The sequence below is a fragment of the Staurois parvus genome, unplaced genomic scaffold (genome assembly GCF_062004578.1).
Source record: "Staurois parvus isolate SC_StPar_1 unplaced genomic scaffold, SC_StPar_1.0 ptg000282l, whole genome shotgun sequence".
Taxonomy (NCBI): Eukaryota; Metazoa; Chordata; class Amphibia; order Anura; family Ranidae; genus Staurois; species Staurois parvus.
This window is the reverse complement of record NW_028318078.1, coordinates 11,384,323-11,403,079: the sequence shown is the minus strand read 5'-3', so window position 1 is coordinate 11,403,079 and position 18,757 is coordinate 11,384,323.

Below are 18,757 nucleotides of genomic sequence, written 5' to 3'. Positions count from 1 at the left end.
GTGGGCAGCCAAAAGTCATCCCTCTGTCTGATGGTTATTATTCGGCTGTCGCTACGCAAGCAACCGAGCATGCAATGGGCCATTTGTGCCAAGGAATGCGAGGGACTCCCTGCCTCCATCTCCACAGCATACTGCCACGGTGCGTCTGGGTCCTCTGTCTCCTCCTCCTCCTCTACCAGATGCTCCTGCTCCTCCACTCCTGTCCGCTGAGTGGAAAAACCACCCATTTCACTCAATAATTCCTGAGCACCAATGTCCTCCTCTACCTCCTCCTCTTCTTCCTGTCCTGCCCCCACAGGGGTCATGTGGCGTTGAGATCTGTGCGCCACGTCTACCGCACCCTGACCAGCCATTGTTAACAGCATTTGTTCCAGGACGTGCAACAGAGGAATGACGTCGTTCATCCCATAGTCCTGCCGACTCACGAATAGCGTGGCCTCCTCAAAGGGCCTGAGCAAGCGGCAGGTGTCACGCAAGAGCTGCCAATGGCTGACATCTAAGTTACACAGGGGAGTACCTTTATCCGCTTGTAACATCAGGAAATCGGTGATGGCCTTTCGCTGTTCGTAAAGGCGGTCTAACATATGTAGGGTTGAATTCCACCTTGTTGCAACGTCACAGCATGAGGAGTCGGTACGGGGGCCCATGGCAGATTACGGGCCTGGCAGCAGCAATGGGAGGCCCGTAATCTGCCAGCACCCTATGACAAAATGGAACCCACCAGCAGTGTGAGGAGACCTGAAAGTGGCACATGGCAGAGTGTGGCGATAGAGACAGCAGCAATGGGAGGCCGTACAGGGACCCATGAGACACTCTGGACCTGGCAGCAGTATGAGGAGGCGGTACAGGGACCCATGACACACTCTGGACCTAGCAGCAGCATGAGGAGGCGGTACAGGGGCCCATGACAGATTACGGGCCTGGCAGCAGCAATGGGAGGCCCGTAATCTGCCAGCACCCTATGACAAAATGGAACCCACCAGCAGTGTGAGGAGACCTGAAAGTGGCAGATGGCAGAGTGTGGCGATGGAGACAGCAGCAATGGGAGGCCGTACAGGGACCCATGACACACTCTGGACCTGGCAGCAGCATGAGGAGGCGGTACGGGGGCCCATTGCAGATTACGGGCCTGGCAGCAGCAATGGGAGGCCCGTAATCTGCCAGCACCCTATGACAAAATGGAACCCACCAGCAGTGTGAGGAGACCTGAAAGTGGCACATGGCAGAGTGTGGCGATGGAGACAGCAGCAATGGGAGGCCGTACAGGGACCCATGACACACTCTGGACCTGGCAGCAGCATGAGGAGGTGGTACAGGGGCCCATGACAGATTACGGGCCTGGCAGCAGCAATGGGAGGCCCGTAAACTGCCAGCACCCTATGACAAAATGGAACCCACCAGCAGTGTGAGGAGACCTGAAAGTGGCACATGGCATAGTGTGGCGATGGAGACAGCAGCAATGGGAGGCCGTACAGGGACCCATGAGACACTCTGGACCTGGCAGCAGTATGAGGAGGCGGTATAGGGACCCATGACACACTCTGGACCTGGCAGCAGCATGAGGAGGCGGTACAGGGGCCCATGACAGATTACGGGCCTGGCAGCAGCAATGGGAGGCCCGTAATCTGCCAGCACCCTATGACAAAATGGAACCCACCAGCAGTGTGAGGAGACCTGAAAGTGGCACATGGCAGAGTGTGGCGATGGAGACAGCAGCAATGGGAGGCCGTACAGGGACCCATGAGACACTCTGGACCTGGCAGCAGCATGAGGAGGCGGTACGAGGGCCAATGGCAGATTACGGGCCTGGCAGCAGCAATGGGAGGCCCATAATCTGCCAGCACCCTATGACAAAATGGAACCCACCAGCAGTGTGAGGAGACCTGAAAGTGGCACATGGCAGAGTGTGGCGATGGAGACAGCAGCAATGGGAGGCCGTACAGGGACCCATGAGACACTCTGGACCTGGCAGCAGCATGAGGAGGCGGTACGGGGGCCCATGGCAGATTACGGGCCTGGCAGCAGCAATGGGAGGCCCGTAATCTGCCAGCACCCTATGACAAAATGGAACCCACCAGCAGTGTGAGGAAACCTGAAAGTGGCACATGGCATAGTGTGGCGATGGAGACAGCAGCAATGGGAGGCCGTACAGGGACCCATGAGACACTCTGGACCTGGCAGCAGCATGAGGAGGCGGTACGGGGGCCCATGGCAGATTACGGGCCTGGCAGCAGCAATGCTAGGCCCGTAATCTGCCAGCACCCTATGACAAAATGGAACCCACCAGCAGTGTGAGGAGACCTGAAAGTGGCACATGGCAGAGTGTGGCGATGGAGACAGCAGCAATGGGAGGCCGTACAGGGACCCATGACACACTCTGGACCTGGCAGCAGCATGAGGAGGCGGTACAGGGGCCCATGACAGATTACGGGCCTGGCAGCAGCATGAGGAGTCGGTACGGGGGCCCATGGCAGATTACGGGCCTGGCAGATGACGACGAGGCTGCCAAGTGCGATCAGCCTCATCATCATCAATTAGGGTCTCCGCCTCACTACTAGCCCCCTCGGCTGCGTGTGGGTCAGGAGACAGACCTGTCTCTAGACCGGCTACCGAGCCACTCTCCTCGCCAGTACTTCTTCGCCTGGCTGCTGAAGAGGCGGATGTCTCCCCCCGTTCCTGACCGCCCTCTGTTAGCTCTTCCTCACTGTACAGTGGGGCTGAGCCCACAGCATGCGATACTTCGCTTGGTGAGGGAACACCAAAGGACAGGGGCAGGTAGAGGACACGTGATTTCACCGCTGGATGACACCGGGAGCACTGGCCTCTGGCTGCGACTAGTGCTGCCTCGACCCCTTCCTCTGCTGCCACGTCTGCTCGCTCCTGAAACATTGCCTCCTCTGCCACTCCTCTGCGTGTTGTCTGACATACTTTTTAATTCAACGATTCTGTGTCCCTGAGTAACAATTCTGTGTCCCTGAGTAACAATTCTGTGTCCCTCAGTAACGATTCTGTGTCCCTGAGTAACAATTCTGTGTCCCTGAGTAACAATTCTGTGTCCCTGAGTAACGATTCTGTGTCCCTCAGTAACGATTCTGTGTCCCTCAGTAACAATTCTGTGTCCCTCAGTAACAATTCTGTGTCCCTGAGTAACAATTCTGTGTCCCTGAGTAACAATTCTGTGTCCCTGAGTAACAATTCTGTGTCCCTGAGTAACAATTCTGTGTCTGTCCCTGAGTAACAATTCTGTGTCCCTGAGTAACAATTCTGTGTCCCTCAGTAACAATTCTGTGTCCCTGAGTAACAATTCTGTGTCCCTGAGTAACAATTCTGTGTCTGTCCCTGAGTAACAATTCTGTGTCCCTGAGTAACAATTCTGTGTCCCTGAGTAACAATTCTGTGTCTGTCCCTGAGTAACAATTCTGTGTCCCTGAGTAACAATTCTGTGTCCCTGAGTAACAATTCTGTGTCCCTCAGTAACAATTCTGTGTCTGTCCCTGAGTAACAATTCTGTGTCCCTCAGTAACAATTCTGTGTCCCTGAGTAACAATTCTGTGTCCCTGAGTAACAATTCTGTGTCTGTCCCTGAGTAACAATTTTGTGTCCCTCAGTAACAATTCTTTGTCCCTGAGTAACAATTCTGTGTCCCTGAGTAACAATTCTGTGTCTGTCCCTGAGTAACAATTCTGTGTCCCTCAGTAACAATTCTGTGTCCCTCAGTAACAATTCTGTGTCTGTCCCTCAGTAACAATTCTGTGTCCCTGAGTAACAATTCTGTGTCTGTCCCTGAGTAACAATTCTGTGTCCCTCAGTAACAATTCTGTGTCCCTGAGTAACAATTCTGTGTCTGTCCCTGAGTAACAATTCTGTGTCCCTCAGTAACAATTCTGTGTCCCTCAGTAACAATTCTGTGTCCCTGAGTAACAATTCTGTGTCTGTCCCTGAGTAACAATTCTGTGTCCCTGAGTAACAATTCTGTGTCCCTGAGTAACAATTCTGTGTCTGTCCCTGAGTAACAATTCTGTGTCCCTGAGTAACAATTCTGTGTCCCTCAGTAACAATTCTGTGTCCCTGAGTAACAATTCTGTGTCCCTGAGTAACAATTCTGTGTCTGTCCCTGAGTAACAATTCTGTGTCCCTCAGTAACAATTCTGTGTCCTTGAGTAACAATTCTGTGTCTGTCCCTGAGTAACAATTCTGTGTCCCTGAGTAACAATTCTGTGTCCCTGAGTAACAATTCTGTGTCCCTCAGTAACAATTCTGTGTCCCTCAGTAACAATTCTGTGTCTGTCCCTGAGTAACAATTCTGTGTCCCTGAGTAACAATTCTGTGTCCCTGAGTAACAATTCTGTGTCCCTCAGTAACAATTCTGTGTCCCTCAGTAACAATTCTGTGTCTGTCCCTGAGTAACAATTCTGTGTCCCTGAGTAACAATTCTGTGTCCCTCAGTAACAATTCTGTGTCCCTCAGTAACAATTCTTTGTCCCTCAGTAACAATTCTGTGTCTGTCCCTGAGTAACAATTCTGTGTCCCTGAGTAACAATTCTGTGTCCCTGAGTAACAATTCTGTGTCCCTGAGTAACAATTCTGTGTCCCTCAGTAACAATTCTGTGTCTGTCCCTGAGTAACAATTCTGTGTCCCTGAGTAACAATTCTGTGTCCCTGAGTAACGATTCTGTGTCCCTGAGTAACGATTCTGTGTCCCTAAGTAACGATTCTGTGGCCCTAAAGTCTCTTTGGCCCTAACTCTGTCCCTAATACAGACAGGTCTGTTTCTCTTGAATGACCGGAGGCTAATGGAGAATTGTAAGATGGCCGCAATTTATAGCTCCACCATTACACAGTGCTGGCTGGCTGGCTGCTGATTGGCTAATGCGATCACATGTCATGAATGAATGCATTATGGGTCAGCGCGCCTTGTCTGTGCGCCTTCCCAGAGATCCCCGCTCCGTCGCCACACATGTCGCCGCCATTTTTGGGAAAATTCGATTCGTGCATCCGAAGTTTGGCCAATTTTCGGATTCGGCGCGAATCGAATATTTCCCAATATTCGAAACGTATTCCACTTCGCCATGTTCGATTCGCTCATCTCTAGTTCTTATCTTTCTGGGGGGTCATTTGTTGCTGACAGGGATCTACTGGTGGGGTAGGGAGTCTATTATTGCTGGCTGCTGGAGGGTTTAGAGATTTGATATTGCTGCTGTGGGTCTATTGTTGCTGGCTACAGGGGATCTATTCTACTGCTTTATCTTTAATAAATTCCAAATAATTAGCATGTCAATATAATACTTCTGTATTCTCTAAAAAGGGCAATACTGGGAGGTGGGTAGGAGGTGGAACCAAGGGATGATGCTAGGAGGCGAAGACAGGAGTGACTCCAAAGCGGAGAGTTCCTGCACCTGTTCTCTGAGAAAAAAAGCCCTGGGAACTTGTAACAAGTTATGAAAGGACCAGACCCCGTGTTCCCAAGTTGTGACTAGCCGCAGCACTCATTCACAGTATTCTGTGAATGGGAAAACTACGTTCCGACAGCCTTTGTGCCTGCCGGCTTGTAGTTCTCAATGAACTACCACAGCGCTATTAAGTGCTGTGGTAGTTAATCGATTTTTCCTGTCTGTGTGTATCTGATTGCCCATACGAGGTACAGATACACTGACAGGTCTGCAGAAATCCTGCATGAAACCAGCGATCTGCTAATCGCTGGTGCAATGCTTTACAGGCTCCCAAAACAAAACTTATTATTTTTTGCATAAAGGTGAACTTATCCTTGAATTTGACCACTTGACATTCATGTATTGCATTTTGACAAGTAAACTACGTTTGATTAAACTGCCATGTCTTATTAGAGAGTTGAGCTGTCTTTGGAGGACACTTATACAGCATGTGATCATTTCAGCTCGATAGACTGAGGTCTAAGACTGAGGTCTAAAGGAGGTATGTTGATGAATAAATTGAGGCTTGAAGCAGAACAAATTCAAGAGAGGAAACATATAATAATATAATATCTGTCAAAACATGGCTACTTAAACATATTGTGATGAATGCTATTGTTAGAGTTGTTGGTTAGGGTGTGGCTGGAGCAGTCTTAGTTCTGGAGACTGAATATAGAGTTTAATGCAGACACCATGACTTTAAGGCGTGTTTCAAAGAAAATGGGGAACTGGGCAAAAATCTAAGTGGGCCCCCATATACTAAATGTTTGCACTGTGTATCTCAAACAAACAAGGGTCTTAAACAGTGAAATCAAAAGAATACATGGTTAAACAGTGATAAAACGTTCAGCCCCTATATAATGGTGTAGCGCCACATCCTAGTGTTTGGCTTTACTGTGCTCAGTTGAGCAGCAATTTATTTTTCAGGTCTATCTACCTCTAAACCTGCGGGTTGACTGCTCCTATCTGCTTCTGGAAGAAGCTTCCAGAAATAGAATAGGATAATCAATGTTTGAGCTATGAATATTTATCTAAACTCAACCAATCCCAGGGAGGGAGCACCTAGAAGCTATGGCTAGGGAGAATATAAATGTTTGGGAGCCTACATAGGTTGCTCAGGTAGTCCATCAATATGTGCCATTGCCAGAATGTTTGCTATGTCTCCCAGTACAGTTTGTTCTGCCCTCACTCTCCTGTGTCCTCTGTGCCTTGGAGGCAGCCTATGTTACTGGACAGCTGTTGTTGGCAGGTCTCAGCATGTGCTTTGTTGAGAACCTGGAGGACATAAAGGCATTTGCTGGAGAATGCTACCTTAGGAAGCTGGGCTGGAGAAGAACTCCTTTCACTTAAGAGTATCACAGAGAAGCTGATCGGGAGCTGTCTCTAGACATTGTGTGTAGGATCTTTTGCCTAGCTCTCCAGGTGTGCCTGTGCTTTGTGGATTAGATGCCAGAGGTTTCTACAAGGACTGTTACTGTTCTTACAGGGTCTTATACTAGCTAGCTGTCCCCTTTTACCTCCAGCATTACTTAAGGCTTCTACTTGTAGCACTATCCCCTTAGGAGTCACTGAGTTTTGGATCCCCCTACAGCTCTGTACAACCAATCAACATGCATTTTCATCCACACCTGCACACTGGAGTCAGTAAACAGTCCTTGAGCTTGGTTTTGATGTTCTGTTAGGGGGTTTTGAACTTGAATGGAGTTGATGCTTGCCCTGTGCTTTTCACAGATGAGAGCAGGTTCACTTTGAGCACATGTGACAGATGTGAAAGGGTCATGAGAAGCCGTGGTTAACATTATGCTGCCTGTAACATGGTTCAGCATGACCGTTTTGGTGGTGGGTCAGTGATTGTCTGGGGAGGCATATCCATGGAGGGACGCGCGGACCTCTACAGGCTGGACAATGGCACCCTGACTGCCATTAGGTATTGGGATGAAATCCTTGCACCTATTGTCAGACCCTACGCTGATGCAGTGGGTCCTGCATTCCTCCTGGTGCCCCATGTGGTGAAAGTATGCAGGCAATTCCTGGAGGATGAAGGAATTTATACCATTGAATGGCCCCCCTGCTCGCCTGACCTAAATCCAATAGAACACCTCTGCGATATCAGGTTTTGGTCCATCTGACACCGCCAGGTTGCACATCAGATTGCTCAGGATCTCAGTGATGCCCTGGTCCAGATCTGGGAGGAAATACCCCAGGACACCATTTGTTGTCTCATTAGGAGCATGTTGTCAGGCATGCATACAAGCTTGTGGGGGCCATACAAACTACCGAATACCATTTTGAGTTGCTGTAATGAACCCCAGATGAATCCTTCTTTTCACCCAGATGTCTGAGGGTATTCCCTGGGCAAGGGGACCCAGAAACTGCCAACTTAAAAACAAAATCCCAGATAAGGAGCTAGTTGGGTTCTCCACCTGACTGCCCTCTCCTCTTCTCTGGCACAGGGGGTGTAAGGTTACTCACACTGCCCTTCATGGACCGCTCAGTGGGTTGGTGGCTACCTTCAGGCCTTTCGCTAGGCTGGCTCCTTCCCTGCTTTTCAGGTTTTCCTTCCTGGAAGATGGTGATACAGTGGAAACTCCCTTATCCGGCACCAGCTTATAGATAGGCCCCTTCCCTGGACCTCTTCCCAGGCTTCACACTCCTGCCTACACTTCATCTTTCACCCGACACTACTTCCCTGCTAATCAGGCTCTTTCATACTTAAGGCCTGTCCTGGCCCCATGCCAAGCCTCCTTAAGGGATCTTGACCAATCCCCAAGCAGAATGCAAGTCAGCCCCTCCTCGCCCTCACCCACTGACTTCTAGAAACTTCTCCAGCTCCTAGAGCAGGGGTATGTATCAGGAAACTGACCTGCAGAGCCCCTCAGCCCTGACCTAAAAAAAAAACTGGGTGACTCATCCCAGGCTGCTACTCAGCCTCTACCTAAAAAAAATGAACTAGCTCCCCTAGCTAAACTTGAGGGGCGCTACATACTGAAGGAGTTTTCTTGAGAATCTGTCATCCTGTGATTTTGGAGTATCCTGCACCCTCATCCCTCTACCTGCCTGTGTTCAAATACTGCAATAAATCTTCAAAAAGACATCCCTAAACTGAGCCTGAGGTTTGTCAGTGTGCTGAAAATGGTAACTTGGCTGGTGACATCTGAACAGGTAAGGGAGACCTGTATATTTCCAGCAGGCATTTAGGGGTTAGTGCTACTATAGCAACATGCATACCTTCCAAAATAGTAGTATATTTTCTCCCATAATCAACAGTTTAACACAGATTCATCAACCTGAAAGAATACTTTACTAGATAAAAAGAAATGTGGTATGATCACAATCTTTAAGTGGGTAGCACTACCCTCTCACGGGTCACTGAGTAATTTTTTGGTTCCCTGTCTTGTCTGACCCCACTCTGAAAGCCCAACCCCTGCTGACACCATCTTAAACCTCTAATCTGAGGGACCCTCTGGCTGCAACCAAAAATTAGACTCAGACAGTTTAGAGTGAACTGAAATCTTGGCTGTATTAAGATTAAATGTAGGCACAGTAAAACATCAGAAACTTTTTTGCATGAAATAATAGTTATCACTTGGAGTAATTTCAAGCAAAAATCACACACAGCAAAATCTCAATCAGTTATGGGCATCCTGCAATTCAGAGCTTAGACAGTAACCTCGGTCCTGAGATGTCTTTCCCCAGTGAGCAAGAAACTACCAATTAGAGTAGCTAGCTCACTCTGGGCTCTCAGAAGCAGGTGACAGGGTTCAATTCTGAGGTAAAGGAAAAGAAAATCTTGAATTGAGTAAGACACTGTCCCTTTAGCCTGAGTTCCCAGCCTAAAACACCCCTCCCCAAATGAGGCGATTGGTTCTCTGCTTTAAGGAGACACCCTGCTCAGTTCCTAGAAAAGAGGCTGTTATGCTTGGAGCAGTAAGTTGAAGAGATCTCCCTTTTAACACCAGGAACCAACTTTGGTAGAAAAGGCACCCTTTTGCTCAGGACACTTGAATCTGCTTAAACCAAGGCTGACGGCAAGTATTCTACCTCTATAAACATCTTTTTGTTATCTCTCTGCTGTGTTATTGCTCTCTGTATTTATATAAATACTTTTTTATTGCACCATTTTGACCTTTTTAGTAATAAATCTTATTTTCTGAAAAGTGTTGAACTGTTTCTAAAGCTCCATAATGCAAACTAAGAATCCCTGTCTCTGAAGAGTGCTACTGTGTGTTTTAAACCTCTATATACATCTGCCTGTGGTGACAGTGTGTATACAGACGATTATTCAAACATCATAGTGTTACTGCTAACATTGGTGAGTTTCCTCCTTCTCTGTACAAAAGGCGGTGGTGGCAGTGTGAAGAGTTAATTGCGTAATTAACCTGACCCAGTAACAATCGCTCTCAGGCTGCAGTACATAGATTGTGGTCCATTAGCTGGAAAATATTGGGGCAGGGTGCAGCTGAGCGTGGCATTGTTACGCACGTGACAGCGCGGTTTTAGATTGGCTAGTCCCTCGGTCACGAGTTGGTGAGAAGGGCTGGGGGTCTGACGCCACATCCGTCACACAGAGGAAAGGGACTACCCCTTTAACATACACAGGGTAAAATGTAAATTTAGACAGGGATTAAAGGATGAGCAGAAACCCTCTTTGTAGGGATTAATTCCTCTTGCGACCCCAGTGGCACACTGCAGCAATGTAGGAACTCTGTGGTAAATGTGGGCCGACTGCTGTGGAAGCAATGGTGTGGCTTAACTTGCGGTTGGCAAGACACAGCAGTGGGCTCTTGCAATTGGATTATACTGAAAGTGTAGTAACCGGTAGGCCAAGTGAACTAAGTCTTAACATGTTTCAGTTGTGAACAGTGTCAGCTGAATTTAGGCATAAAGCAGCAACTTGAATAATGTCATTAGCAATTTAAATAACTTAAGAATGGAGCTCTCTCACCCGATCTGTGGCACCAATCAGGTAGCTGGTGATCTCTCTGTAGATGGGGGACCCCAGCATTACAGTAGTTCCTGATTCAGCCCATGGGATAGCTTACCAGACTCGTCAGCGGTGTCAGCAATCAGCAGCTTCTCCTTCTCCGTTCATTCTCTCTGCAGCATAGCTTTGCCTCTGGCACCCCCCTGGTCTTCTCCTCCACCTCTGTTCTTCAGCTTTCACCCTTCACTTCCTACCCCGGGTTACCAGGTTTCTGTATTTATCTGCCTCTGCCCACACACCAGCTCCTCTGGGGAATGTAGTTTTCTAGCCAGCTTTTAAACCAGTAAAGGCAAGCAGTCAGCCTACGAATCCCACAAAGCTTTACAACATAGTCTGCATAATTGGGTTGTAAGCAGCTGCCATGTTGTGTCCATTGCAAGTGCTTAATATCAATTGCCTTGGTAGGTGCACTGGTTCTCTGGAATGGCGTGTAGGGTAGTGGTCTTTTAAACCAGTTGTGGAGTGATATCACACAAATAGGGCAGGAAAGAGCTCACTTCACATTATATCCTACTACACTCATTCCATGAGTGTATTAGCATTCTTCACTATACACTGCATTACACTTATCACAACATAGCATACACCCCCAAAACTCAGTCCATGCCATGAAGCAGGAACATGACTGGGGCCCTGCAGAGGGTTGGAGCACTGGACAGTTGCTCAGTTTTTCCCCCACCCCATACCCCTGCCATAGCTGTCTTCAGATGCCAAGCATAAGAACACAGTTCAAAAATATCACATTACAACACCTGATCTACGTACATGAATTCTTCCAAAATGAGAGAGCATAGTTGTTAGAAGGTGAAGAAAGATGAAAAGCAATAAAATGAACCAAAATATCCAACTATAGGCAGCTATTACATATCCCATGTATTTTGCCTTGATTCTCAAAGGTTGCAGTATTCAGGGCTCAACTCTTATTCATGGGGTTTACCTTTTGAGAAACCGTTCTTTTATTTATAGAAATGGCTGACCAGGTGCTCTTTCTACCATATAAATGTAATAGATTATTTTTAGATAACCATAGACATCAGAAGATTCTCACCCAGTCCAGCAACTTTCAGCCAGACAGGCTACAGCCTTATGTCTAGACGTCAAGGGGTTTATTTACTAAAGCTGGAGAGTCCAAAATCAGACTCCCTTCTGCAAAGAAACCAATCAGCTTCCAGGTTTCATTGCCAAAGCTTCATTGAACAAGCTGAGTTTAGAAGCTGATTGGTTTATATGCAGAAGGGAGTCTGATTTTGGACTCTCCAGCTTTAGTAAATAAACCCCCAACTGTCTAGTTCTAGAGACAAAGATTAATTGGACATATTTCAAAACTTTGCCTGGTGGCATTTGTTTCCCCATAATAGTCTGGTGCCAGTGGCTAGCTATGCTTCCACATTTACCCTCATCACTCCATAGCAAAAACATGCTTGGGCTTCTGAATAATACTTCTATATACTGGAAACGGTGTCCAAAGACAAAGCTGTGGGACTTGTATTTTCTAGTACTACCTCTAAACCTGGCATATCTAAAAATTCTGAGTCACTGAATAAAAGTCTCGGTGTTCTTAGGTCAGGACATAGTAGGTCTCAAGACAATGTAGCACTACCTTGTTAGGAGTTGCTGAAGTTTTGGGCCCCCTATAGTCCTGCACAGCCAGGCAACACGCATTTTCACAATAACTTGCATCCAGGAAACAGTAACCAGTCCTTGAGCTTTGTTTTGAAGTTTTATTAGGGGATTTGAACTTGGATATGGTTAGGGGTGTATGGGATGCCCAATGGAACTGATAAATCGAGGACAACTTCCTGGAACTATATACAAGTTTTTTTACAGCAGAAAATTCTCTTCTTGGAGAGCTGGCCAGGGTCTATGGTTGTACTATCTCAAACCCTAGATTCTCCTAATCCAGCCAATCTGGGTGAGTCCCTGAGCAGGGGATCCATTGCCTGTCACTTTAAAGTAAGACAGTCTTGGGTAGGCTCTAATCTGATTTCCCACTAGAGTGCTCATTCCCCTATCTGGCCCAGGGGGTGCAGGTTTACTCACTTAGGCCTTCTCCTATATTCCTGGTGGGTTAGTGGCTGCTATCAGGCCTTCTAACTGGGCCGCTCCTTCCCTGCCACACAGGTGGTCCTCTCTCAGGGGGCCGGTGAAGTCCCAAGCTTTCCTCCTTCCAAGATCCTCCTGCCTAGAGGTGAGCCCCTTTCTCATCTGGGCCCCCTCCCAGGGTCCTGCTCTCCAGCCTCACTTCCTCATCTTACACCAGAACTCTCCTACAACTCTCCTGCTGCTGAGCAGGTTCAATTACTCTTAAAGGCTGTCTTGGACCCTTGCCAAGCCTCCTGTTGGAGATTGGCCAGGATACTCTAAGAATACAGACCAGCCACTATTTACCTTCGCGCACTGCTTCTAGATCTTTCTCAAAAGTTCTAGAGCAAGGGGAAATCCCAGAGAGCTGGTCTGCACAGCCTCTCAGCTCTAACCTAAATTTTATCCACCTGGCTATTACACCCAAGCTGCTACTCAGCCCTCCTTACTAACAATTAGAGCTAGAGCTCCTCCTAGCTGACTAGGAATTAAACATTCTTATGTAGCGCTACTCCCTTAAGAGTATTTTTGGGTTCCCTGTCTATTCTCAGCCTGATTTGTAAGCACAACCACTGCTGACACCACCATCAAATCTTGATCAGGATAATCTCCTGGCCCTAGAATACAATGTAATGACAGTTTAACCTCTTACTGACCGCACTATAGCTGAATGACAGCTACAGCGCAGTTGTCCAGTTCCTGGAGGGTGTCTATTGACAGAATTGACCACAAATTAACATAAGGGCCAATTACAGCGGCCCTTTGCGTTGTGATCAGCTGTGTCCAATCAAAGCTGATCACATTGTAAACAGGATTTGCCAGTTATATACAGCTGGCAGCGCATGATGAGAGGGGATTTGGTAAGAGGCAATCCACACAGGGGAAATCTACACTGATAATCAGGGCACTAATCATCAGTGTCCTGATTATCTGTGCAGCCCCATCAGTGCCCTTCAGTGCTGCCTCTCAGTGCCCTTCAGTGCTGCCTCTCAGTGCCCATCAGTGCTGCCTTTCAGTGCCCATCAGTGATGCCTGTCAGTGCCCATCAGTGTCACCTATCAGTGCCTCCTCATCAATGCTGCTTATCAGTGCCCATCAGTGCCACCAATTAGTGCCCATTCTTGCCATCTATCAGTGCCCATCTGTTTTGTCAGTGTCCATCAGTGCCAAATTTCAGTACAGCCTCATCAGTGCCTCCTCATCATTGCTGCCTTAACAGTGCCCATCAGTTCAGCCTCATCAGTGCACATCAGGGAAGGAGAAAGACAGAAACTTTTTTAGCAAAAAATAAAAAAACCCAGTGGTGATTAAATACCACCAAAAGAAAACTCTATCTGTCTCAAAAATATTATACAAATTTCATTTGGGTACAGTGTTGCATGATTGCGCAATTGTCATTCAAAGTATGACAGAGCTGAAAGACGAAAATTGGCCTGGGCAGGAAGTGGGTGAAAGTGCCCAGTAGGCAAATGGTTAAGATGAACCAATGATTTGATTGTATTGAGATCAAAGGAATGGTGCAAACACAAAAGAAATAACAGTAATATTATACAGCTGCTAGACACTCTGCTAGGCTCAGTCAAATGATCAAACACAGTACCCCTTTAAAACAAACCCAAAATGTCCTGCAGGATCCGAGTTTAAAGACCAATCCCTACACTGAGATATCCTTCACTAAAATTAGCTGTGGCAGGCTATCAAAAATTTGTGTAACTCACTTTTGTCTTCTCAGTTGTCTGGGAATGGGGTTTAACTAGAAGATGAGTATACAGATGTTTATGTCCCCTTAGATACCACCCGAGAATAAGAAAAAGAAGACGACTCTTTTGTGCACTTGTTGGGGCCTAGTTGGTGCACATTAAGGTTGAGCTCCTTTTTGCTTGAGAGCAAAATTTATTGAGGAAATAAAACACAGTAGAAGGAAAAACTCCTCCCCCGACTGATGGTAGCGAAGTTCGAGACAGACTACCTTAATGAAAATGGGGGAAGGATCAGTATAGATGAAGAAAGGGCAGGAGTGGACTCCAACAGAATTTGTATTCCAATAGATAGGGAATTGACTTGTTGAACCAAGCTCCTTTATGGCTATAATATGTGGGAAATGAGGCATCAACTGTGTGTCACTGTCCACAAAGACATATGTGCTTCAAGAATAGACCTACGTTCAGAGCAATAGGAGCAGGCACAGAAGCTGTAGGCCTCAGTACTGAATTGGGCAAACAAGTCTGTGTTGCAGGTGGTAAACTGTGATACAAAGTGTGCTGCACTAATATAACTTAGAAAAGAATAGGATATCCGTTAACTGAAGACAGTTTGGGATGTGAAACCCTTTCACCAAATCTGCAGTCTGGGCAGAGTGAGGAAAGGTCTTTTAGTTGGGGGGCCCCCTTCTCCTCTTGGTCCCTCTGAGAACGGGATGATACTGGGCACAATTCTATGATCTGTAGGCCTGCAGATTCAGCTCTCCTGCTTGTCAGCAATGCTAGCTATCTGTTATCCTTCTGTCCAGTTCTCCGATGCAACCCAATCTGGTCTGGGCCCACCGATTCCTGCACCAGCATCCAGCCCATGCCCTTCCTCTCACATAGTCTCTCTCCTCCCTCCACGAAGTTCCCAGGCTTTCAGTTGTAAAGGCTTCCACCCCTTCTCCTGCTCCTCTGGGAAAAGTAGGCTGCTTCCAGTATGTCCATTCACAACAGTCCTGCCTTCAGCATAGAAGTCCAATACCTTGCTATACTTAAGTCCGTGATAGCTAAACTGCCGAATACCACCATCTTGTGGTATATCAACATCCTGCAAACAGTAACAGTGCAGTGTGCTACACTTAAATAGGCATGTTATTCAATGCAGGGAAAAGAGGCAACATTTTTTACAAAGGACAATCCCCAACTCCTTATACTATCCTAACCTCCTAACTCCTTCCTTTTTTGCAGCCATTACCTCTAGCCAGCAGTGCCGGTGAACCCGGAGTGTGGTTGTTACTCCACAGTTTATGTGACAAGCCTGGGGGCTAGTGATGAGTACTATCATTGGGGAGAAGATCACTTGCTCTCCCATACCCAGAAGTACCCAGAGGGATCAGGATGCACTTTGCAGAGACATTGCCACTTTGCCCTGGATTAGCAAAGTGACAATGTCTATTTAAGTAGCCTATAGAAATAATGAACCAGCTCTATAGCTAGATCATGTGATGGTCTAATTTCTTAAAGTGACAAAAAAAGCCTACCAACTACAACGATAAAGAAAACTGCTATCATGCCAGTAAATGGAGTGATCCAGACTAAGACTAAAAGTTTAAACATTTAGACTGAAAAGCTGTGGGGCTTGCAACATGAAAAAAGTGGGTGCAACTTTTTGTTGTTCCCATTTCCTTCGTTCTTTCTTCCTCCTTTTTTTTTTTTTTTCTTTTTCTCTCTTTGGTCTGTATATTTCCTTTCTCATTGCATTTTGCCATTAGTTCCTTGCCTTTTATTTACAGAATTCTTAATGAAGGAACCCATATTCATATATGAAATGCCACTGCTTCCATCACACCTTGTATTATACACCAAATTCCTAGAATAAAGCTTATACTATGGAAAGCCTTTCATTAGAAAAAAACTTGGTCTAAAAATCCATTTTGCTAAAAAAATGAATTTATCTTAATCCTAAAAGTATTTTTTATCAATATGATGCCATGGCTGAAATTGATGTTGGAATTCTTGGGTTGAGTTACATTTACTGCAAAGGTGACCTGGGACACTCAGTGAAAGATTTGAATCACATGCCCTGGTTTACAGGATCTAGCAACATGCCTGGCTCTGCAGCAGTTGGATCACTTTCTGAGAGTTGTCTGATACTTCCTGCAAATTTGGCCATTCTTTAAAGCCTATGGGCAGCCATAAAATGGATTGTAAAAGTGGCATGGGTTCCCATTCACTTTGCCAGGGCAGATAATGTCAAGCAGCAGATTTACAACAAGTTCTGCACTTTCACTCGTCATTAGTTAATGGCATCAAATAGAAATCAACCCTTTCTTCTGCATATGGACTATCTGAAGTCTGTTTGTTACTTCTTTTGGCTCCAATGTTCAAAACACCGACAATGATCTCAATATCAGTATGGGAAATGTCAGATTGGCTCTGGTACAGCACAAACAATTCCTGATATTACCTGTAGACCTCCAGTTTTGATGTCAGCAGGTGTTTTTATTCATGATGTGCAGCGCTCTCAAGCATATTTAATCTATCTGTATCTATAATCTTGTTGGGGGTTGGTACGTGAATTACTGTACAGAATGGTAATAAATACCAGCCGCTAAAAGCCACTTATTGACACAGCAATGCTCGTGCAAACAAATGTGTGTACACAGCAACACAAGTAGTGCGGAATAATTGTGTCACCCAGCAAGGGCAGCTGTTTAGTGATAGCACAGAGTATGTGCAATGTTCATTGCTGCCAAGATTTTAATATAATTTACAATTACAAGGACACTTTATAGCCGGGAAGGTATATCTTACCATATCACATACTTTGATCTCTAAATCTATACAATTATTCTTTTTTTTAACCTGTTTTAGGTTATTGTCAATTAAAAGAGAGGTTCTGTAACATAAATGCAGTGCAGGAAGTGTGGTAGTTTTCAGCGCAATGCCCCTCACACCAAAAAGTGGTGTGCATATATATAGTGTGTCATATATAGTCATGTACCCAGTACATGACTCACTTCTAAAAATTTCCTCTTCTCTAATGCACCCTTGAATACTAAACTCTGAATTTTAGGTATGGCAGTTTTTGCATAGTTACATTAGTCCTCGCTCATCACAGGCAACATTTAGAGAACGCTTTTCATTTTCTTAATGAATGCAAAGCATTCTGTGATTAGTAGGGCAATAACATCACACCTCTTCCAATCAGAGAACACTTTGCATTCATTGAGAAGATGCAAAGTGTTCTTTAAATGGGGCCCATGTCGAGCAAACCATCTCCTGTGTTCATTAAGCAGTAGAGCAGCTTACTGCTGCCTGGGTCCCGGAAGGTAGCAGCAGTCACTGTAGTAGGGGTGCCTAGCTGGACCAATGTAGCTATGTAAAAATTGCTATAATTTCAATGTGGAACTAGGAACAAAGTAACATATAAAATACAGTCAATTACTAGTATTGACACAGTTTTTTCTTCCGAGCCCCCAAATTATGGTTTCATTACCTGTTGATCCTGCCAGTAGATACACAATTTTCCACTTCCTTTACCAGAGCAAGCTGTCCATCAAAAGTGTCAGTTACATGGTTTTGACATGCCATGGAACACTGGCTGGAGTGCTTAAAACAGTGAGCTCTTTTTCATATGATTTAAACATTTTTCTCCAAACGTAAATGTTTCTGTGTGATTATGCTTCAAAATGAACAACAATATCACCTTGTTAAAGTTTGGGAAAAACAATGGCCAACATGTCGAAGGTTCCTGGTTGTCCAATGATCATTGGATCAAACAAAAGCCTAATCTACAGGTAACTGTCATTAGTGGGGCTTTTCTGCCTGATGCTCCACATTTCTAAATCCTTCAACTCTTTTAGAGGCAGGTGTTGTTTTAGGTGTCTGTCATAGAAGTCTTAGTGTAGCAGAGTTAATTGGCACTTGAATCAAGATGGTCTTGTATAAATGCCTTCTACTTAAACATGCACCACAAAAGAGGGGCCTACCAGTTAATTTGGAAATTTACAGGAAACAGCTGGAGATCAAGCTGACTGAACTTGTACCCTCCTCTTTTATCTGTAAAGTTCTAAGTGATACTCCAGACTACATTTGGGAGATTGGTATGCATTCCCCGTAAGGCAGAACCCATTGGAGAGGGAGGTGTTTTTTTACTGTGTCTTTGAGGAGTCAGTTAAGGCTCTTCTTAAAGGCTCAGGAGTTCCCTTTTTCTTAGTTTCACTTTTTTGGGTTGGAGATAGCTAATAATATCAGGCTCCAGGTTGGCTCCTTTACTGGAGCCCTCTGAAGTTTCCTGACAGCTTCTGACTGTGTGATTCCTTCAAGGCCTTTATCATTTCCTCTACTGTATGTGGACTTTTTGGGGGCATTGTGCTTTAAAGTATCCACCTTCCCCACATCTATAACATTTCTTTCCAGCAAGTTGCCAAGTGGTTTCGAGTTTAGCTCCTGAGACCTTACTTTAGGGTAATCACAGCCGTCTGCACATCCATCAGGGATTTGCATTCCTTTTTCATTCTCGTCCACTTTTGCTACCAAATTCAGGATCTCAGTGGACTCAAGACGGCTGAAAA